At 40.9% G+C, this 24944-nt stretch overlaps 1 long non-coding RNA gene across 1 annotated transcript; it reads left to right on the top strand.

Annotated features, from left to right (window-relative positions):
- The first annotated feature begins 362 nt into the window (after positions 1 to 362).
- On the top strand, positions 363 to 24565 carry LOC124297990 (uncharacterized). Its single transcript, XR_006906698.1, has 3 exons — positions 363 to 867; positions 6769 to 7599; positions 22349 to 24565. It is a non-coding gene; the product is annotated as an uncharacterized LOC124297990 (long non-coding RNA).
- The last annotated feature ends 379 nt before the right edge of the window (positions 24566 to 24944 follow it).

Here is a 24944-nt window from a genome sequence, read left to right as displayed (position 1 = left end):
AAAGGTTGAAAGAAAGCAAGCGCCTCCGAGACGTTCTCCGATTAGTTTGAAAAAGCAAAAACGATACACTCGAGTAGGTCCCCCCTCCCCCTCCATTTTCCCCGATCTTGTTTCCCACCTGAGAACCGAAGCGAACGTAATTTATGGAGCGGCTCTTAGTGTACGGACAGCAGCGACGGCCGAGAGTGGGAAAAGCAACGGTCCAACCCACCCGCCACTGTTGAAAAATTTTCTTCCGTCTTCCCAGCTGACTAAACCGTGTTTGGCACGCTTGCGTCGAATGCGAGAAGGACGCCGACAACCGGCACGAAGCCGGGGGGTGGCAGAGCAGCGAGCCAGCTATAAGTGGCGAGAGCGCCGCTCCGCCTCCGCAGTGAGCGTCGCGACGCCTGACGAGCGCCGTTAGCCGCGATCGCACGATCTTCGATCCCGGGCACGAGGCCCAGAAAATCGGAACGCGCGTGCTGCCCGAAGCGCAGAGATCATCCGTACGAGTGCCGGGGTGAAAGAAATTCGGCGATACAAATTCGTCCGTGTAATTTCAATCTCGTGATTTTAAAATACGGATAACGCTCTGCGCGTTCTCGATCGCTCGGAGAATTGCTGTCGTATTTATTATCGCTGTTGTTGTTGTTATTATTATTATTATTGTCGTTTTAACGAGTAATCGAGATTGTGTTTGATAATATACGTACGTAGTGTATACCTGGGTATATACGATTATAAACGTATGAAAACGAAAGAAGAAGATGAAAGAAGACAAGAAAATAACGAATGTTTCGATACTCGCGCCAAAATTGAGGTGGTGATCCGTTTTCGATACACAAACTGCTCGCTGATCGACGAACTGCCAGAGTTTCGAAAAAGGTTAGTATGTCTCGGTAATATATTTATCAGCGGATTTTTCATTCGTATTTTAATTGATCCGCGCACGTGCAACGGATGTGTAAGGCGTATGTATGTATGCAGACAAGTGTGTACTTAGCGGCGCTGCATTGCACGCGCGGGGATTCAAGAGTCCTTGCATAGTCGACGGTCTATGACTCGGTGTCGAGTCAACTTCGGGCTAATGAACGTTCACGCTAATTAGCTTCACTTGTGGCTGCAGGCCGACTCGATTATGCAGTCCCTGGAAAACACGTGGCGAATTATCTCTGATCGATATTACAGCCGAGATAATCTCGTCACGTCGCGATTTCGGATTCTGATTGTTTAAAAAGGAAGACGGGAACGGAGTGATTATGAAATACATGAAAGGAAACGAATGGCCATGGTTTTTTTATTTTTTTATTTTTTTTTATCATCGTGCTTCTTATGCCGATTGCGCGGAAATTATTCAAATCCTTTTTCCTTGCCCTTTGGGTATAATTCAGACAGTACAGAATGAACGGTCGTACCGGAATCGTATCGTTTCGGTTTCGCGTATAGAAATTGAATTTAATTTCAGCGTGTTTTTAAAGCGGGCTTTTCTCCAGTTACGGATTCTCTTTCTTTACGAATCCGTCGAGGTAGACATTATAATCTGTCACGCATCAATCGCGGCACTCGGAAATATTTCCCTCGCGATTTGAATATTCAGCCGAGACTCGGTTACGGATCTTATATCCTTGATCACTACCGTAAGAAGGAACAAAGCTGCCGTGATGAGTATTGTACACGTACCTATACATATCCGGAGCTTAAATTTACGTGATTTTCAGAAATATTCAGTCGAGAGAATTTTCCCAATGGTTCAAGTCCGCAAGAGTACACTTCAAATAATTTCCATTCTTTTTATTGATTAACAAATACGTTTGCGATAATTCGAATTACCAAAAAAATGTCTCTGAGCACAAAAATAAAATAGTAGGGATGCGGGCTTATCCAAACGTCATCAATTTCTCATCATTGTTCCAAGGGTTCAAAAAGTTAGTGAAATAATACGCCGAATGGAAAAACACCATGAATTATTTCAAACCGCATAGGACGAAAGCTCGCAGCGTTAAGCACTCCATTATTCAGGACACAGTCAGTAATAGAATTAGGTAACAGCTTCGGGTTTCGGTATTCCCTGGAATTTATCGTATCGATTATAACCACGTGCATATTATATCCAAAGTACACTACCTGTATCGCGATTATAATTTCACCGATTTTACCTCTCCAATTTCGACTGAACGAAGCTGCACGCGTGCTTGCGGCATGAGGGGGGGGGGGGATTGACGCGCGGCGCGAAGCGTTATTGAAACAATTTAGCGACACGATAATATTTTTAAAACGATTTTCGGTCCGTCGCCACGCGGTCTGGGCTTGGTGCTTATCGTGCTTTACATCGTCATCCTGCTGCTGTCAGCCGACAGCTGCCGGCATTTTAAATTTCAACATTTCTTCGCCTCTTGCAGTTGCTGTCCGCTGTTTCCTTGTCCCGAATATTGCCGACAGCGCGGAATCATTAGCGTTTCACTCCTTCGCAGATATCGAATAACTTCGCTGAATTTCACAGTTTTACTCGCATGCCTCTAAAAACTGGGGTTCAAAATCGGATTAACCGTGCTTTTTTTTACTTTCAGTGAAAATGTACTTTTATTCGAAATTAATCTTGCTCTAAGAACGAAAGTAAAAAATCGGGTCATGATTTAGCGGAAAAATAATATTGGCAGTATAAACTTTCGGTCCGTTTGCTTTATGGGAATTAAATCTTGGCACAGAGCCCGTTGTTTCTCTTCTCTCTTATCCGCTTTCTCTCTCTCTCCCTCCCTTTCTCAATATCTCTCAGGCATTATTTCAATAAGGAAGAAATCAGCTCGGATCATCGGAGTGAGAGTGAGGAAGGGTGAAAAGGGGAGAAGAGTGCTCGACGATAGCGCGTGCTCAACACGTGTTCCTCTTATCACGTTCATACTCGACCAGGAAACTCCGCAGGGGTTGAACCGCCGGTGCTTTCGTCCCGTTTCACTGATTTATTTCTTTGCTCAATAATTCTCCGTTATTTTGTCTACAAACGCGATCGCCCCGGCCGTACACGTGTTCGGGGTAACTTTGATCCATCGCCCCTCGCCCGAAATCAGCCCTTCCGCTGTTCGTTATCGCTGCTATTATTACCCTTATCACAATCTACCGTCCAATCAGAAATTTGGAAATATAGATGAAAAAACGTAACGCTGCACGTTACTGCGCGTGGTTATAGAGGCGAGTTGACGTTATTTTTTCACATTGAACAGAATGATTCAGCGTTACGTAGGAAATAGAATTAAAATTTCGCTTCTATTTTATTCTGCCGGTGCTGAATTCTCGGACAATTCACTCGTCGTCCTCTTTGTGGAAATTTTTTCGTACAAACGACGATTCCAATCGTCGATGGAATTGAATGTAAATTTTAGAAACCGTCGAACTTCTTCCCGTCCTCCTCTTCCTCTTTTTCCACCTACAACAAACAACCACCTACAGTCAATTCCGTTCTAATATTACCAAATTCAAAGTAGCACCGGAAATATTCGATCGAACGACAGCCCGAGATGGCAACGCGATTTCGTTCACTTCTTGGATTGAAATACAAAGAACAACCCGCGTCGACGGAGGAACTTGTTCTGCACTTCGTTGCGCGCTCCCGGATTCTTTTTTACGAAGAAAAATTGGTAATAAACAGCTCTCGCGCTAGTACGATGCGATGTTGAAAGAAAATGTTGAAAGGCTTTTGCTAGTATGCTCGGTATTTATAGACGACTTTGACAACGAGGGGGGAAAGTTGTAGCTATTCGTAACGGTAAATGTTTCATAAAGGAAAACCATCCTTTAGCCTGAGGAGAAAAATTCTTTGTTGGAAATCAATTTTCATATTTCCAAAAGCTCGGCTCAGCTTATTCACTATCGTTTATTGATGATTGTCACTTAGCATTGAACACATATTTTTTTTCTTCACCAGACTGGTTCGATCGTCAAAGCCTGTTACCGATTCGATCACTGAAACAAAACATAAGATCGAAAGAATAAGCTGGATGCACGAAAACTGAGAAAACCGTCAAGCGTATAATCATCATCACTAATATTATTTCGCGAATCTGAACAGATGACATTGTGACCGGCTACCTGAAAAAACTCATTGTCTATTTTGATTCTAAATTGTTTTAATTCATTCCTTCTTCCAGCTAAAACAGACTTTTCCTGTATATTCTTTGGTAAATTTGACGTAAAAGTTTGTAAAGAGAATTATTTGCGAGGAAAATTCTCACGCTGGCAGATCTCGCCTAGCTTGGCATGATTAATATTTTTCTAGTGTTAAATAATGCAAAGGAGAAGTTGGAAGATAAGATACAAGGTGTCGACTTTTTATTTCACAGTGCAGTACGGCGGATGGATCAATTCTTACGCTTCGCCGAGTCGATATTTCCATTCAAAAATTGAAAATCAAATGGATTGTTCAGTGATCCGTTTGAACGCGGACCTTTTCTCAGCTATTGAGGCTTTCCTCAAAAGCTTTTCACCGTTCGTTCGAGACTCTTGACACATCCAGCACCGTATTATCAATGCATTTTAAATTTTGTAGGTCGACAGGTTTCTTTCAGGTTAATTCTGTTACATTGTTCCGAAAAATATTAAATACCTAGCTATCTTTAATTATTTCTTCGCAAAAGACAGCGAAAAAAAATAATTTATACAATTTCGAAGCTGTGATCCAAGGATTATGATATAAATTACAAGTGTCTATTTTCATGCAAACTAAGGATACGGACAGATCGAAAGAATCCAACCGATCTGTAGCTGCGAATATTTCTTTCGCTGCAACTCTAGTGTATACGCGAAGACGAACCTTTTGTAAAATATACACGATAAAGTAACTATACCGATGAATGAAAAATAGATGAACAAAGTAGCGGAAAGAGAACCCTGCGAGTATATCCCGGTAAATTATACATCGCGAATCGTTCCGCGCCCTCCCCTTTTATCTCCCCTTCAAAGGGAGAAAATAAGAGAGTTCCACCGGGTGAAATTTTACCGGTAAAGGTGAGAGGCGCATAGCTTATAAGGGAGGATATCACCGAGGCTGGAAGACTCCTCCGACAGCCAAGTGGCTGCTTATTGCTTCAAGGAACTAATTAGTGAGAGAGAGTGACAGGACGAGTCTTTGCTCGCTTAGTTAGCAAGCCGCGATGGCGTAACCCGATCCTTGAACCAACTTCTCCCGTATTCACCTTTTATTCACGCAGTTAATTAATATCGTATCAAAGAGAAACATTGTAGCGATCCGCGTACTTCAGCGTTTTTGTTTAGCATCATCATCATCATCATCATCGTCGTCGTCGTCGTCGGCATACGACGGGTGATTTGAATCAACCTCTCGGAGTTGAGATTAGATATACGAAAATTGTATAGCCGGCGGATGCTTTTCGTGAAAATTTTAGAGGGAAAAACGAGGGGTACCTACTTTTAAGAAGGGTTAAACTTTTTACCAACGCAGCGTAAATACTGAATGCCTGGATGTATAATGTGTACGCATTTCTAACCGTAACGTACGAGCTTTGAGCTGGTGATAAAGTTATTTTTTTTTTTTTCCTTATTCTTTTTCTTTACAAGTTCTTCAGATGCTGGCCATGTCGATAAATCACGTCGTAAATCACTCCGAAACGCGACTTTTGGCTAAGCCAAGGTGACCCTCGCGGCTTTCCTTGTTTATTTATTCATCGTGGCAGTTTAGGACTGCCGAAAGTCTTGGGGGCGTAATCTTGGCAGGAACTTTGTCACGAGAATAATCGATCGGATACTTTATACATGGTATCTTATAGGTGTGTGTACAGCATTCGAAATTGGAAAGTATTTCTAAAGTGAGAAACGTGCGGAGACGGCGAATTTACCATTTTCATAAATTATCGCTCATTTCGTACATTGCTAAACATTAAAATACAACGTCGAGCATCGGAGATCCGAAAATTTATCGATTCTCGCCGTTTCTTCGAATAGGATTATTGCCACCTTCGGAGACTTGACAAAATTGAAAATAAATGAAGAATGAACAGTGAAAAACTTTTGATCGATAAACTTAATTCGATGATTTTTTCCACACGGTAATAACGGTTTTTGTTCGCGTTTAGTTTAGCGTTATCTCCTTCCGATACTGTGATGCAAAAAACAACACAAAACAAAGAGAGAAAAAAAAAAAGAAGAAAAAAGAGGAACAGGAAAATGGAAACTGTCTAATTAGTCTGAAGCTTTTGAGGGTGAACAAGGCGCAGGATAAAGTTGTTACGTCCTTTTATTTTCGTTCCCAGACAAAATACGGGCCCCGTCCAGTCAGAATGAAAGCCCTCGGGTCTTTGATAATATAATAGGGGATCTGGCGTAAAAAGCGTAAGGGTACATCGCCGTGATGATAATTAGATTGGATCAAAAATTTTCCAAAGAAATCCTCAAGGGACAATTGAACTTTTCACGTGCGTTCCATTATATACGTGTATATGAGGCAGTTTCAGAGCATAATGGAGAATTCCCGCGACAATGGAGTCTAGAAATTTTTCTTCACCCCGCTCTCTTTCTCTACTTTTTTTTTCCATCTACGTGTGCCGATTCGCGGCGCCGATATTCCTAGGCAAAACTCTTTTGTCGCGTTGCACGCCGAGTGGGAGGGAGTTTGTCATTGTATCGGTCTGCTTGTCGCGAATAATTGACTTCGGCCTCAAAGGATCTCTTATATCGTCCTTTCAGCGTTAGTATGAATTACAGGCGAGTCGGAGGCGCGTTCTGCGGCCTTTTCGTCGTGTAACTTACATTTGACGGATTTCTTCCTTTTCTTTTCAGAAGCTGAGCGTTCCCGATGGCCAAGTTTTTCCGAACTATCAGCTGGCTCGTCATCGTAAAGAGTCTTGAAGATATACGGGAACGCCGTTAACGTCATACCGACTATAAAATTTATCCGATGCAGGATAAGGAGCTGACGCAAACGTATCGGCTGAAAAACCTCGCCGGGAATCCGGTGCTGCAATCCTTAACGACAAACCCATCGAACCGGTGCTGATTCCGCACCTCGACGATCAGCGGAAATACGACGTCGCTACTTCAAAAATGGACGGATGTGGCGCGTCCAGCTGCCGCTGCGGGCTGCTTCCGGTTCTGCGGGGAAGAAGCTTGGATCGAATCTCCGCAAGCGCCGATTAATCAGCGTCCTTTCCTCTCGTTCCTCCGAAATACGGCGGATCGGAATCGGTGGATTTTAACGGACAATGCAAAGCCCGGAATTAACAGAGAAAAAGTTTTTCAGGGTAAAACCTTTCCTTGTCACCGAACGGGCGGAGTAATCGCTGTGATATATGGCTCTTCCATTCCTGCCGGTTAACGAGTCCCGCAAAGAATGATGCCGAGGCGATTCACAATCGTGTGAATGAACACATCTGGCCGAATCGAACGACGACTTTTCCTACTTCAGGTGAACACTGGCTTCGCACCACCCGGACGATACTTTCGACTTTTTTTTTCCTTCTTCCAAGATGAATTACGAAGACGATATACGAGGAGGGCGGAGTGTGAATGCGAGGGAAAGATGAAGAATCGAGGGGATCAGGCTGCGGTTGACTCTCTCGTCGGTGCCTGCAAGTGATTTTCACAAACGGCGAAAACGTTCTCCGGTTGGTGGTGTGTATTTGCTCTTTTTTTTTATATTTTTTCTTTTTTTCTCTTCTTCTCTTTTCCTCCCACCTCTGACTGAAATCCAATCGAACTGCGAATCGAGGCGTTTCCATGGACCACGTGCACGTCAGGACGAGGCCGACGTCCAAGAGTAATCCTTCGAAAATGGCCTGCGAAAAAGCGGCGAGGAGGCTCAGGACTCTGCTCTTCAAGGCCTCGAGACTCGGCGTCTCGACCGGCGATGTAGCCGGACTTCCTTCGGCGAGGAAACTCGTCCCCCAGCGGGATCACGGGTGGAAAATTGCCGTATTTCTCATACTGATGTTCGGCGGCGGGGTGATAGTCGCCCTCGTATGCACGGCGAGGCGGGGATGCTCGCGGATCGAAGATATCGTGAGTAAATCAATCGATATCGATGTATATGTATGTATAACTCTCAGAAATCATACCGCGGCCCGTTGATGGCTGAGAAATTTGGTGCTGAACTTGATTCTTAGCCAATACAGAATTTACCAACTCGATTCGTATCGATAGTCGGCAATAATGCGGACTAATGCGCTTTATAGAGATGAACACAAATTGACATTCTTTTAATTTGGTTGATGAGTTGTAGAAAATGTCCCAAATATCACGATTTGGAAGAATGACACACCCAAATGTATTCGTAGGAAAATTTTTATTAGTGAGAGTAAGAATTTCTTCTCTGCATGCACGATGTAAGGAGACTGTAGTGTGTAGATGTTTATGTTTACCCCTTTCAATCCTTCGCTTCCGATGAGAAGCCCGTAAGACAGAATGCTGTCTAATAAATGAGATGCGGGTGTGCAAATCATTAATCTACGAGAGAATATTTGTTGAGAAAATGTAAATTTGAACAACAGCCCTAGGGCGGCTAGGTGGTCTAGTGGAGTAAGTCTCCGGTAAAGCATCGCTAGATTCCAGGTTCGATTCCTGGCTCCGTCGTTAATTTTTCAAATTCACCAGTTGTTCAAATTTACATTTTCTCAAGAAAATTTTTATTGCTCATGCCTCACGTCAACAGTTAGCCTGCAATCTCGCAATCGTCGAGAGGTTATGGTAAAAACCGGTTACTTGTTTCTTTCCAAAAAATGCTGTGGAACGTATTTTTTATATATTTGTTTTTTTTTCCTGAAAATTATTGCTGCCTAACCACAGATTAAACCTGTATTTCTGTCGTGTACGAAATTTATTCTACGTTATGTTTCTTGCGAGATAAGATTCGCGGCAAAATCCCTTGCGAGAAGTCTTGCGAAATATTGTGTACGCAAGGAGGAAAAAAGAGAAGAGGGACATTATTGACGGATCTCGAATATGGAAATTGGGGAAAGCTTGAAAAAAGAAGGAAGGATATTCTCGCTTTCTTCTCTTTGTCCTCCCCCCCCCCCCCCCTCCTCTTTTTCGATTTTTTTTTTTTTTTGCTTTTCCTTTCATTCCGTTAAAAAAGGTTGAACAAAGCTAATTCCGAACGATATGCTTTTTAGTGCGAACGTTTTGTACCAAGCGGAAGGTAACACAAGGCGAGGGATATCGCGATTCAGGAAATCCGTGCCATTTTTACAGGGTAAACAAAGGGGAGTCCCCTTTCATTCTCGTTCGCGCCTCTTCTTCGTCTTCTTGGTCTTCTTTTTCTTCTTCTTCCTTTTTTCTCGACCGACTCTCTTAATATTCATTTCTTTGACAGGATCGGGAGAACGGCTGAACTGAAACACTTCTTTTCACAGTAGCTGCAAATTGTTTGAAAATCTTCCAGCTCGAATCTTCCGTCTTCCCCCTTTCTCTGCTCCCTCCCTCCCTTACTTGCCCGCTGCAAATACCGACTTCCTCGCTTCTGTTTGCGTCTCTAGAATTAAATTACGAGATTCTAAATGGACAGCTGCCGTGCCATTGTGTCCCGTATATAAGGTACGTCCCTTTTCGTTCTTATCACATTTAAATGTTAATTTGTTATTTGAATTTTTGTTTTCTTCTAATCTTCGTTTTTTCATTATCCTTCCGAGGCGAAGAGTATAATTTTGCTTATCGACGTTCGCAACCGTGGCTGCGACGCGCAAACTGACCCAAACTTATCGGGCATTCGCGCGTACCTTTGAGAGATTCAAAAGTTTGATAGGAAAGGAAATCTCTTTCAGTCTTCCGTTCGGAGTAGACGATTTTTGAAGAATACTTATGGTCGATGAAAAATTTGGTGGGATTTATTTTTGCACGACAGAAAGTGGGCTTGATTTAACGTGAAACTTTCTTTCCGCCTCCAATTTTAATATCTCGAAACGGAATTGGATGTGCGGCGGCTAATAAGGTGTTTGGGTGACTTTTCAAATCTGAAATACCCAATTTCTCACCGTTGAGTCGCAAACTGATCCCGGAGAAGAAGCGCTGGGGTGGCGAATTTGCGGAACGCCGTCGATACTTAATTGAATCAGAACGAGTTTGCTCACTTGGTGGTTTTCGAGGGAGGAAACTTTGATCGCCGTAGGATTTTCTCCCTAACGTTATTTCAGCCACGGCATCGAGCGGGTGGAATTACAGATCAAGAGCTTCTAAACAATTACGCCCCGTGTTCTACCGCCCCTGGAGGCGGGGGTGGGAAGGAAAATTGGGGCTTGCGGGTTGAGGTTCGGTCGAAGGCTCGCCAACCGGAAGCTGGGAGGTGCGCCCGGACAAACCGTGTGTAACACATTTATCTACGACTATGCCGCGATCCACGCTCTACGTCCGTATATATCTACAATATGCGCAAAACTGGGCGCGTTACTTTGCTCGTCTATTGGGCCGAAGATATTCGACCCTGGGATTACAGCAAAATGAAATGTAAACGATGTCGGACAAACATGGGACCCGTTCTTGCGTCAAACACGATATTCCGACGGCTGGGCTTACACGGCCGCCTAAACAAACAAACAAACAAACAAACAGACAAACAGAAAAAAACTAATTTCGTTCACGGCGAATGGTGAACAAACTCATTGGGGAATTACGAGCGAAAAACTGCAACGTTAATTTCATGCTCATGTTACCGCATATTTCAGTTCACGTTCCAACGTTTTGAAATGTTGTTATATTCTACATTGAAAACCGAGGGAGTGAGATTTGTTTGTCTCGGTTCTTTCGCACCCAGTTTGTCCTTTTTTCATTCGCTCTCCATTTTCATGAAAACAAAGAGCAGTCGGCCTCCGGTTCATTGGTAATTTTCGACTTGCCCGGGGGTAATTTGCTGATGAATTGGATGGCTTGTACCTACGTTGTTTAGAATTTGAACCGTTTTCGAGAGCTGCGTACACGCGTGTCGTGAAATTTGCGGAGGAAACGAATATCCCGGTGAGCGGGTAATGAAAAAATACACGAGGAACGAGAGACGGTCGTGAAAAAATTACATCAAACTTTTTCGTCAAACAATTTCCAATATTTTATTAAAATAATTTCTTCGACTTTCATCGCTGCACGGTAATTTTATTCCTCAAGCATTTCTTTTTATTTATTCTCTCCTTTTTCCGAGAAGAACATCCGATGCCAAGCAAGTAAAAGAGGTTTTCACTCGTACTTTTTCTACTTCGTATCAATGAATTGAGAAGTCTTGTAAAATTAGCGATTCGATGGAAACGACGCGCGACGTCGCGATTTTCTCTCTTTCCGAACCGCATGTCGCCCTAGCGAATCACAATTGCGTTACTTAATTATACGACGGGCTGCGAAATTGAACTTCTCTCTCTCCCTTTCAAAGTTTCGCATACATATACAATTACACATATATACACACGTGCAGCTAAAACAATTTTGCAACTCTTCCTCTACAACTTTGCTCGTAGTAATTGGTTGCATTTATACCTATAGCTTGTATAACGGACATACGTACATAGTTTCAACTGTAATTACAGTTTATGCATAGTGGTTACAGCTTCGAAACCGGAATATAGATTATTAATTTCCTGTCGATTATACGTATATCTATAATCTTCCTTGTGGATATCTGATCGTCGGTTCTAATTAGTTTCGCGACTCGTACTTTTTGCCGTACCGATCCGATCGCTGCAGCATCCTCGATAACCAGCCAGGTATCGAGGACTGACGGAAAGCTGCTATTCGTTCCCTGGCCACGAACTTTCCACGAGCGTTGATTCAGATTTTTAACATCCATTTTTCAAAGCTAATAAACTCACCACTGCAGTACCTTTCGAACGCAATTCGGACAGGAATTTCCGTTCCTTTTTAAATTGTTTACACAGCCTTTCCGGAAGTAGAAATCTTAGGCGAACAGGCGTGCGACGTGCTTCTGGGTCTCTTCTTTCTTACCCACTTCGTGGCCAATATTGCAAGGCGGTTGAGGGACTGACAACGAGGGTGAGTCGACGCGCGGAGGGCTCGAAGCTCGACGGATGACGTTGCCGAGGTAAACTGTGCTCTTCCTGCACGTAGGTACCGTGGATCATGTGCTCCCGAAACATGCAGACTAGCATAAAGCTCGGGAGTGATAACCCGCGCACGTGTTTCGCTTGACGATGCGACACTGAGCAGAGCTTGCGGGTGTGGATATAAGCATGATGTCCACACTGCTACATCAGCCAGGCGACACACTAGCGCAGACTTAGGTGTACCCTGATCTGTTGGGTTACGTGGCTGCGACGTGCGAGGACGAGGAGGACGAGGATGAGGAGGAGGAGGAGGGGGAGGAGGAGGCTGATAACAGGTTATATATCGATCTCCGCTCTTTGTTTCACCCCCGTTCTCATCCCATATATCGACGGTTTTATAACCTTCGCCAATAGAGATTCCCATTCGAGTGCGGATCAAGAACGCAATCTTGCAGGAGTAGAGAAAGAAGGCCGAAAAGGAGAGAACAGACGTACGCGATCGTAACGACTTGAACCATGTCAAAAAAAAAATTCTTTTTACTTTTATTTTGCGTGTTTTTTTCTATTTTTTTTTACATCCCGATTCGGTGAGAACGTTTTCAATTTCCATACACGAGGAATAATCGATTCGTCATTCGCACAACATACGAGACATCAATCTTAGGTTACATGTATTCGTAAATATTCGGGGTAGAAATTTTAGGGGTGAAGAAAAATGTCGTCATTTGTGAGTAGAATTATTGGCGTGAATTCGCCAGATTTCATACTGAATATTTATAAAGCTCAAGTCAATGGGAGTAAAGAAAGAAAATAGGAAAGAAGGAGCGAAGCGTTGAAAGTTTTATCAGAAATATGATTTATTTTAAACAAGTCAAATTCAATTTTTGCCAATATATGTTGAAGAAGTCCAGAAATATCGACGGATATTTTCTTTCTATTTTGTCAATGAAAATTCATCACATTCACATTTATGTCAGGCGCACGTATGAAACAAGTAATAATACGTATAATATTAAACGAATAAAAAACCTCTTGAAAAATGACAATCCATTTAATACATGTAAATGGGAAAATTATTATTATTTCTAGAGAACAGAATTTACTAAAGTTTCAGACAAATTATCATCATTATTATTATCATGCGGAAACTCGGCGTAGCTGCGGTACAATAGAAAATTTTCCACCCTTGCGATACCGCTGAAACATTCATGTAACGTGTCTATGAATAATTTATGTATGTAACTATAAACAGCGTACAATCGAACAGAATCTTGATTAAACAAGATAAAGCGCAGCCTTAATTCTGGAATTAAAATAATCTATGAATACAATCATTTCGATGTAGCGTAAATTTAATCTCGATCTCTCGTCACTTTTATTCATTTTCCCTTTCCTCGCTTCCTTATTGCGTTACGTATACCATGTTTAGCCAGAAGTCGGTCAGCGGAAGGAACACGTCAATTAACGATCGACTTTCCGTACACTTGAGAACGACGGCAAGTTCTCTCGATCAACGCGAAGAGGTCCTCAATATTTCACGGAACGAACGAAAAAGGAAAGAAAAAAAAAAGATCAACTTTACTATTGACCGAACGCAGAGAGTGACGCGAATCGTTTCTACGTCTGCATCGCGAATATGGCTCTATATGTTAAACTTGAAATCTCCACTGTTGCAAAATCATTTCACTCAAAGGTCAATCCTCATTTTCGATCTAAACATATACGGCATAGATTTTGCCGTTAAAATCTACGGTGTTGATCCTTTACGGTTTACCTACGTCCTATTTAAGTACCGTGTCATTTTCACCCGAATAATTCTCGCTGGTACGGTCAATATTTTTGACCCTCCAATCCCGGTTCCGGATTCTTTTTACTCACATTTCAAAGCTTGACTTCAATTATACGGGACCGTCGATTTTCCTACGATGCCTATTTTCACCGCACCGTCCGTGGTGATCTCATCCGATCTCATCTCGTCATTTTGTTGTCTATTGCAGCAACGCCGGGGTGCTTCGGAGCATTGGCGATATATCGCTCCGGTTTACGCCGGCTCTGCCACCAGGTCATGTCTCTATCGCGTGTATGCTTCGGCACCCCGTAGCTTAACGTTATTACGGAACAGTGAACGCAGCCGGAACATGACACGGCAGATCAGATTTTTTTTATCCCCGTCCTCCTACGTCCTCCAGAGCTGGAACGTTAAGCCCGACCACGTCGATAGAATCCTGCCGACTCGCAGGACGATGCATATGTTGCACTCGGGAAACTCGGCGAAATGCGGATAATCATTCGTTCGTCCGTTTTACGAATCATCTTTAAACGCCGACGCGACAGTTTCACGTGCATTATATATACGCGCATATATTTCACTCTTCGTTAGGGTGGATCATTTTTTAAACTTCTGTTTCTTTCAAGGTGCCATTCGAAAAAGTTGCGACATATGCGACGAGAAAAAATTGGACGAGGTAGAAAACTATTTGGAGGTCGCTACCGATTATTGTAATATTTTTTATTTATATTTACGTGCACACCTTACGTACTTATATATATATATATATTAGTTTATTGTTTTTTTGTATCGTGGTCCAATTAATCGTTGAACAATCAAGAGCAAACTGCGCCTAACAATCTCGCAGTTGGCTGGTCTCGTCTTTTATGCGAAAGATTAATCGTCTCGGAGAAATTTGGATAACAGTTTTTGTTACCGAAATAGGAGTATCGCATCAGCTTAATGTCCCCATTTCGTTTTCAGTACTCATTTTTATAAACAATGATTAATTAGACCGCCATACGATAAAAATAAACTAAAATACATATGTATATAAGTCCGTAAGTTGTATATATACATAGAAAAAGGAATTAAAAAAATTACAACAATTGGTAGCGATATCTAAATATCTTCGTACTACCTCCAGGTTTTACAATTTTTATTTCAGCATTTGTCACAAATTTTTCTAGTGGCACTATGAAAAAAGAAAAGTTAAAAAATGAAGCACCCTACTCTGCAGTGACACGTTACGATACATCGAGAAACATCGGACACGTAGATATTTTTTATAGTGTTATAATTTGGCCGTTGATGAGGCTAAAAGCATCCCCACAGTTTACTCCCTCAGAAATAATTGGTGCAGCAAACCCCGAGGGTCGAATCACTGCACATATTATCATCTGTCGATAGTCAGTAACACGAAATTTTTTTTAAAAAAAGAATTTTACGTCCTTGTCGAGAAATCCTGAAGAATCGAATTTCGGAAGTAAATTTTAGGGGTGTGGTTTCTACCTGTCAAACGGCCGTATTTGCGCGTACAAACGAACATGTGTCTGGTGTTTTTTTGACGCACAACAACGTATCGAAGACTGAAGAAAACCGGAGAGACACAATTCGAGTAATTTTCTTCGAACGAACATCGATGTTTTAGATCTCGGATTAATCGCCGTGCAGCTCAAGGATGCAGGATCTTGGTCGAGAGTTCGGATTTTCATTGCGGATGCGAGTACACGGTAAAAATCAGTCGCTCGGGGGCGAATCCTTGGTGATGACTTCCGTCATCCTTTGTTCCCAACGGTGATGTGCACCACGCGCGTATCTCGGCCCTCCCTCATCGCATTTCGCTGGAAGCAAGATTCTTACAATAACGTCCGTCCCCCGTTTCGTACACTCGTTGCTCTTTTCAGGCTTTGATCATTCCGCGGGAAAAAGCTACGTCTCATCCGTAAACGTGCACGCGTATCGCACGTATACATATATGCGTATGTATATAATGTACGTGCACTTGTATTTTACAATCTTTTACACGTGGAAAAAAAAGCAGTGGAACGTAGTGTTCTTTTTTTTCTTTTTTTTTTTTTTATCCTACACATGCAGTTACGGACTCGAGGGATTAACCGTTACGCAAGAAAGAATTTGCATAGAAAAATGAGAAACATTTATGGTACTGCAGGAATTCTGGAGTATTTATTTGACATCCGGATTTTTTCTTTTCTTTCTCTCTTGTTATTCCAGCTGCGGGGGAAACACTTGAAAGCTTTCTTAAATATTCAGTCACTTTTTAACGACCGTTTGTAATCTTTTTCGTGATTACACAGGCATTTCAGTTATACTTTTTTTTTCTTTCTTCTTTCAACTATCGTTATTTTTGACTTGATGAAATAGTTTCTACTGAAAAACTACCTAGAAAATAAGGAATTACGTTTTTCGATTTTCAATTGATCGGGGAATCGTTGGAAGTAACATCGCTTCAACGTGCCAAAGAATTCAACGTCTTGGAATAAAAATGTTGAAATGTGAAACTCTTTCGCATGTATCTGCAGCTGTACACGAGAGGAAAAAAGAAAGAAGAAAAATAGAAAATGTAAAAGTTTGCAGACGCAACGATTGTGTCGTGCTGCAGCAGAGCGAAGCGGAATCACGTGTTAAAAATCACACGCTTTACCCTACCTCGACATATTTTATCGCTCGTAAATCTTATCGTTGGTGCGAAAGTGCTTCATCACCTTTTATACCTTCGCGATATCGAAAATCTGACTGAGGTTGTTCAAATATTAATGGTATGGTGTAGGTATAGCACGTATACATACGTAAAATATAATGCACTTTCCTCATTCGGGTAACGAATATAACTGCTGACCACTTGCGTGCACGCGAATAAATATTGTACACGCTTATCGTATCGCAGGTACGCATCGCGTAATTATGCGCGTATAGGGTGTACCGTTTTTTATTTTTTTTCTTACGTGAAAATGAAAGTTATTCCGTGATTTTTTTTTTTTTTTTTTTTGGCGCAACAGTTTAAAATCACTACCTTGCTGTGCATTTTAATATATTGTGCTTTATGTTGCGTAATTATTTGTTTTTTTCTTCTTACATAGAATAATTTCAAAATCTGTCGAACAGTTTTTGTCTTGTTCGTGATTGGAACGTGAAAATAAATAGTTACTCGATGTATCGAATTTTTTTTTCACTTTGGTTTGCTTATTCAAAGGGATGGGAAACTTGCTCTTACTTTACGAATACTGTAATGTCTAATCAATAATCTGCGTTAGATGAATCCCGATCGTCTTGTGACGAGGGTTACGAAAAACTTTAAGAGAAATATAATAATTTATAATAGTTGCGAAGCTTTTGCGATGCTGTTTTATTGAACAACCGCAGCTAACATCTCGTCATCCTAATCCAGACGCCACCGAAAGCTGAGTGTGACATATTTTATTATTCTTCAAGTGTTGTTTGTCTGGAAAATTTATCCTATTTTCAATATATTGCAGATAAGTGTTGATCGATTTTCCTACTGTCGAACATCAGGGGCTTATATAAACATAACATAGACATGTAAGAACTCTACAAGCTGTCACTGAGATCAAATATTTGAAATTGTCGAACGATACAGTTGTAAATGACAATAAGTTGGAATCTGATTTACCATTTTAGTTCTCGTGCTGAACGCAGGGCGAGGTTTTAGTCGCGAGAATGATTTAAACACCTACCCAACCTTTGCCGTGAATATACGTAGGCATGTGTAATACCTATGGAACGTATCGCTCGGTGATCCGGTATACCGAAGGCGTGATGAAACGCGATTGGGAGTCAGAAATATTCCGACGCCCAACGTCGCGACGCATCCGTGCATGAAAGCAGAGATATAAGCGAGGCTGATGGCGGATAGGCAAGCTACGTGACGCGGTGACACATAAACGGTGCTCGAAAAATTCCAATCTTTTATATCGTACGTTGCACTTGCAGTTCAGCGCGCCACTTTCATTTATACATGCAATATTACCACATTGCATTTACAACGGTCATAAATATAGTGATTTTTATCTCTCCCTTTGAAAACCGATTTCAATCGTACGCACGTGTCCGTTTATCGGGAGAAAAACGGGCCGGAAATTGTTACAATTAGATTGAAATTTTTGCAAAAGCTTGGTGGATTTGCGATATCAAAGCGTAATCTATTTCGTAACTTGTGGCAAGATTTACAAATCCGGTAACGAGAGTTAAAAAAACCAATAGTAAGAATTACAATAAGCTTTGGTAGATCTGCCACAATTGACGTAGATTTGACTAAAAAAAAACAAATGCTATCCATATATTCACCACACAGCTGCACAGATGTAAAATCTACATTAAATATTTCTCTGTCCTGGAATTGAATTTTTTATACCCTCTGTTTAACGCGATTAGACGTTAAACACCTACCTGATTTCCCTAATCTCCTAACACCCGATAATAATCAAGACTGACTACCGTTGATTGTAAACAAGTGGCGAATACAACTGATTGCGAACTTGACGGGAGGGCAACGAGCATCGAGTTTAGGTGCAGTTGATCCCTGCAGACGATATATACACGAGCTGTGGTTAGAAGGTGAGCTGAAACCGGCGACGAACTCTCGCCGCTTCCCGTTTACACGAGCACGATATCAATTTCGGCAATTAAATGCTGCCAATCTACAGCTAAGGCTAAACGCGTTATCTCCATCTCCCCCCCACGTCAAGGAGCGACCCCAAAAGCACCCCTTCGTCGTTTCAGCCCTGCAGCAGACGGCGACTCCGCCAACACGCCCCGCTATCAGCCACGGAAATCCTTGTTAAGGGTGAACAAGCACAGTTGGCACCCGCAGTCTCATATCGCTCCTGATTGCGAGAGAACCTCACACGCTTCCGTGTACATTGCTGTCTGTATATGTATAACTATGTATTTATACAAGGTCTGCTCTGCGCTCAAGACGCAAGCTAGCAGCACGCAAGTTTCGCTAAAAATTGCCAAGTTTCAATGATTTTATTAACGGACAGTCGTGCGTCGAGAATTTTTCTAATTAATTGTTTAAAAGTACGAAGCTAAAATATTTATACGAAAACGGATTCGCTTTGGAAAGACCAGTTGGGAAAGATCGCTTTGACGTTATTAAAAATCTGTTACATTCATTCGGTTTTGCTAATTTACTCGTGACACATTTTATTCAGGAGAATATTTTGTACAAATTTACTGAAGCGGTCGATTTTTTCTTCTCTTTTTTTTCTATCACAGTGTAATATTTAATTTTACAACATTGCGTCGATATTGATCGTGATCAAGAAATTGCTGTATCGAACTGACTACCCAAGAAATTAAAGAAAATCCGTTTCAGCGACTTTGTAGGAAATCATACATTGATCAATGCACCGTTATTTATTTTTCACCCTAACATTACCCTATTTTTATTCCACCTTTCATTTTCGCATAATCGCAGTACTACGCAACTTTATTCGAATCATTTTTACAAAAATTTGAAATCACTAAATCATGACCGTAATTGGTCCCCTGAAACGACGCTAAGGATAGAATCGATATTGTTTCCAGCCATCACTTTCCATGAGTATTTCAGTAGATGGCTGATTGCGATACTTTGTGAATCAGAATTTTTTAATATCTATCTTTCAGATTCTATAGGGGGTATACCGAGACCTTTTCAACTCGCGATTATTTGGGTGCGAGTATTGCGAGTGGCTTCGTGAGGTATTAAGGTGCATGAGGTTAGAGATTATAGAAAGAGAGCAAAGAGACACGCGAAGGAAACTCTGCTAGCTCTCTCCATATTATAAACCCCGGAAGGAAAAGAGCCGACAACTCGATTACTTACCTTAAATTCGTGACACGATTTTAAAGTTGTTGAACAAACTTTTCAACGTCATGTATACCTACGTAGATGTGTGTTATAATGTTCTTCAACGGTTATTTGATGCCCCAGAACTGCTGTTGTTCTTTTAGAATTACGGATATTAATTATATTAATACAGAAACTGCAGGGCGATTTCGGGTAAATGAAATATTGAGCTTGTTGAAAAGTTTCAAGATATCGTATAAGCAAGTGATCCCTGACAATGTTTATCATACTTTTTGCATATAATTTTGTACAAAATTTGTCTCTGTTAGACGTATTTTATACCCTGAAAATTATCTCCGGCGATTAAATGTAAATTAAATGAAATATCGATAGCTCAGCTTTGGTTATCATTTTCTCCAATTGTGTAGAGAAGTTTTTGGTTCAAAAACTGTAATCCGTACTCGTATTTCCGAACAAACATGCAAAGCTCTTCTGTGTCAGGTACCACCAGGCTTTATAAGCGACGCGCACTTGTTAACTCGATTATCGTCAATGTAATTAAATGTTTAATAACGAACTAACTTCTGCCAGCGAGCTTTTAGCACCCCTCAAGAACGTCGTGCAGTCCTTAGAAACGCTGGTAATAAATCGATATTTGATTGAAATTTTTTTATACTATAATTTAATACTTTCGGTTCAATCCTAGTAACGTTGAATTTACTTGAAAAAGATTTGAAATATCGAAGGATTATTAATTTTTCGTACCGTACGTGATAAGACTTTGCGTTCAATCATACTCGCTCCCACAAAAACTTAAGATATTAATTTTACCGACTTTTGCAAGCACACTAAGTACTATTTTGGCACCGAACACCGTAAGAGCTGTACATAAATTCAGGTCACGTTTTTTCCGATTGCGCGATTCTTCGCAACGGCATTACATATATATATATATATATATATATGTTCAGTATGTAAATATATATTCAGTGTATTATGCAACTTCAATTGATGCACGTGCAGAATGAATAATGAAAATAAAAATAAAACCGCTCTACTATCAGTATCGAAATTTAATTTTGCTTCGTTTTCTCATCCAATTTTTTATTGCGAAAAAATTACAACCGTGCGATGTCTCGGCCGATAATTCGGCTCGTTTCACTTCGGTTTATTTCAGGGTGAGTAAGGGCGATAAAAAATCTGATGGCCCACATCGCGAATGCATTATATTTACGTACACCTACCGTAAGGGTATGTACACCAGATCCCCTATCATGCTCACCTTGCGCATAAGCGTAGGTACCTATGTATCAGCGGTATGTGCGTGCTGCGGCATTTACGGCGGCATTAATATTACGCTGGAGTTATGTAGGCTGAGGGGGTAGTTATAGACCGAGAGCTGATACTATCGGCAAAGGCGCCTCCAATCATTTCCCAATTAGCAGCTGATTGCGTACACTCGACCTCAAAAATCATCGATGCCTTCAGGCGCACGGCGATTAAATCGCGTCAATGTGCACGCTCGATTCGGTAATTTAAACCAGAAATTATCGAGGCTCCCTGATCTTCTCGCGAGTTTCCTGCAAACATGTTCGGATGAATTTTGGTCATCAATTTTTTGCATTGGCCGGTTCTCTGCTGCTGCTGCTGCTGCTGCGGTATTAATAATTGTTTGAGGCGGGAGTGTAATTACGAATTTGAAAAGTTACGAAAGCGTGAAATTACGAATTTTTTGGTGGCGAAACTTGAAGTAAAGAAATCAAACGTCGACGAAACGTCAAAGTTTCGAACGGTACAAAACTCAACCCTCAAAATTCGGACAAGTTAAAGTTCGGAACGTGGGAAAATGAGAAAATGAAAAAATCTAAAATTCGGAATATGATCAAAGATTCTCAGCTCTGTGAGTTTCTGGCTTGGTGGAATTTCATCACGTTGATTTCGCGGATATTCGATATTTGTTCGTAAGGAATTCTGGTAATTCTGATTTTTGTTTATTCTAATTTTTTACACCCACTCGTTGAGCAAACTATGCTGTGTGAGTATAATATTTCATTTTTCGGAATTTTGCTCTACCGTAACTTGAATTTTCGGAGTCCTGAATTTCGGAACCTTGTTGTTTCTTCAGAATTTCATTTTTTGTTCAAGTTTCGCCACCAAATAATTCGGAATCAGGCGCTTTCGGGAGTCTTCAAATTCAAATTCAAATCAAATTCAAATTCTGGACTTCAACCTCGCTCCAATTGTTTCTCGTAGTTTTGCAAGCTGTTGATTTGCCTTTCCTTTTTTCATTTCTGTCAACGAAGTTGCAGTGCCGAGAGCTCCGCTGCAACTGCTTATTCGGCCTGTACCTCTACCTACATACACCTCTGGTACTGCAGATAGGTAATTTCTGCTGATCGTATACGTGCCTCTCCAATTTTCCCACCATCCATTACACCGCGTTCACCTAATTACCGCGGTGGTGCGGATAGTAAAAGTAACGTGTTGTATTGTAATAAATAATATCGCGTCGACGTAATTACCGCAAAAATTATAGGCGTAACAATTACGTTATTGAATTTACCCACCGTTGAACGGTAATTGAAAAAAGCAAATGAAAAATATGAAAATACACGCCAGTTACGGAGTCTTCGGTATTACGTAAAATCATGTACAATGTTCTAGGCCAAGAATTTTTTTAACCATATGTTTAGCCAACTTTATAAAAAAAATTGAGGAATATCCGACATCTCGAAGGAAATTTCGATGCTATTTTCGCTTCATTTAATATCCTCATTCTAACACGTTGCTGTTTTTTGGTTTCAGAATCTGGCGACCTAGCCGGAGTCATCGGAATGTCGTTCGATGAGTTTTGGAACGGACTGGAATTGAAGCGTTCTCGAAGAATTTTGCCCGGCAGAGCGAGAATTATTCGTGCCGAAAGAATTAGAAACTCTCGACGGTCCAAGAAAAACGCGGTGGCCTTACGTCTTTGTCACGTTGTTTCTAATACCGTGGAGTAATCGAATCCTAACGATGCAGCTGCATCAATACGCATACAGTGATGTGAGACTATCGGAAAAACTGAATTCTCTAATGCGACGATTTTTCTAGGGCGACAATAAAAACTCACCGTGTAAAAAGATGCGATAAAATAGCACCATATGTACTTTACTCTTTCTTTAGGTAACGAACGAAGCTCTGTAATGCATTCGACGTATCCAACTATCGTCAATTGTATTCCAGCGATAACTGCAAGGAGCTTTGTCCGAGCCGTTGATATGCACTGAGAACCAACATCTGACACGCGATAATATTGATGGGTGGGTGTATTTACGAGAACGAAGGAAATGCGCTTTGCATGTTCAGAGTTCTGAGAAAAGAACACTGCACTGTCTCTCGTCAAGCTTGGCATCGATATCCCCTAATGATTAATCATCCCCCATAGGTAGAAATACATTGCAATAAAAATCGTCCTGGTACATTCATCCCAAGAAATCGAATGAATTCACCTACTGAACGAGAATAAAATGTAAGAAATAGAAATTGTCTCTCTTGGTATCGTCTTTCTTTTTCACGATCAATAATTACGTACGTAATATGTAATCATGTAATCGCCGATGCGGCAATTCTCCCTCTTGGGGTAGTAAATGTGTGAAAGCGTTGGCGAATATGGTATTTAACATTGTTCAATGTAGCAGGAAATTTAATTTTATTGTCAGCTGCGAGCAATTTATGAGTTGCGAGTGATTTGCAATTATGAAATGTGGTATGATTTGAAAATTTATATCCAAAATAGCGAAGTCCTGCAGGAACACCGGACAATTTAAATATCACTATCGCAATGAGGAGCGTCAGAATCTCTTTTGTTTTTGTTAGTATTCGTAAAACACGTAATGAAATTAAACCATCGTTACAAAGATCAAAAATTTTATTTTCCCTGTTGAAAAAATTGATCGTTGTAAAGAAAATAGAGAAAAACAGAAACCGGACTTCGATCAAGTCCGGAACGTTTGCGGAAATCTTTGTGATCACGGCGATACTGCGGAAACGAAAAATAAAATTTTTTTTTTCAAAATTAGTGAACCGTTCGTCTGATTCACGGGTTATTGTATCGTGCCGGTTGTCGAGTTGATCTGACGACGAAGCTGAATAACGCATGAAGTGTTATACCATGTGCAATTGAACAGTGAATAAAATAAACATATACATGTATAATATATGCCATAACTTTGTCTATTCATGTATAATTAGCGAGTAACTTTTTACATTATAATTGTTATACCGAACACATTATGTATATTGAAGTATCGAGGATATAATCTATATTCATATGTATTGGTATGTAGATTGAAGTTCGAAGAAAAGAGAGATTCAACTATGTATACATACATATTGTATGTATATGTATATTAAAGGGACAGAGGAGATGGTATCGTTTTGTAAATATGCTAAACACGCGACAAGCTGAATATTTATAATAACTTACACATGATACATTTATTACGTTCGTGAATTGATTATACCTACCGCATGACAAAATATACCGCATAGCTGCCGCAGTGACAGAGTTAAATACGCATTGCACAATAGTATCGTTAATACAAGTTTATATTGTCGTTGTGCAGAAAGGAGATATTACTTTGAATGTCGATTAATTCTAAGTTGAACAACGACCGTATAATCGCCGCAGGTATACATATACAGCTGATCCATACATAAATAATTGAGTCAAATAACTTGGAGAAAATGAAACCCGTTGTTTTCGATTAATGATCGTTATTAGTCGCGGATAAATGAATAAATTTTCTAAATCGTGTAAGAACGCGATGGAGAATAATTGATTGGTGAAAATAAAAATAAAAAACTTGTGCATCTGAGGGAAGATAAGGATGAGAAATTGAACAAGTATAAATAGACAAATAAATAGAGGAATAGATGATTAAAAAAAAAAATAAATAAAAAAATAAAAAAAGCGCGCAAGACAGGGTAGATATTAAATACATTATAGGGACCACCGCTGTGATCCAAGGACCGCACGGACGCAGACTGCGAGTATATTTCATGAATATTTCAGCGGCTAGCGTTAGCAATAAATACGAAGCTGCGGTATTATATTCCTGAGATAGCCCTCTGCCTACATGGTGCTATCCGTAGCCAGAGCCAGAGCCAGAGCCAGAGGCCGACGTCGACGTCGACGCGGAATACTAATTGACGCAACGACCGCAAACAGACCCACACAATATGTCCCGCTTTTACTGCTCCATGCATGACCCTCGGTATTTTTCATTAATTCAGCTGATATAATGCCTGCGCCGTTGTGGAAACTGCAGAGCAGATACGTACGAAAAAACGTTCTCTGCATCGCGAAATATCGTGGATGTATATATTTTTTTTTCCATCACCTTAAAGTTGCGGGTGC

This window comes from Neodiprion virginianus, chromosome 2 (assembly GCF_021901495.1).
Source record: "Neodiprion virginianus isolate iyNeoVirg1 chromosome 2, iyNeoVirg1.1, whole genome shotgun sequence".
NCBI classification, from domain to species: domain Eukaryota; kingdom Metazoa; phylum Arthropoda; class Insecta; order Hymenoptera; family Diprionidae; genus Neodiprion; species Neodiprion virginianus.
The sequence above is the reverse complement of the archived record's forward strand: the minus strand, read 5'-3'. Positions and strand labels throughout refer to the sequence as shown.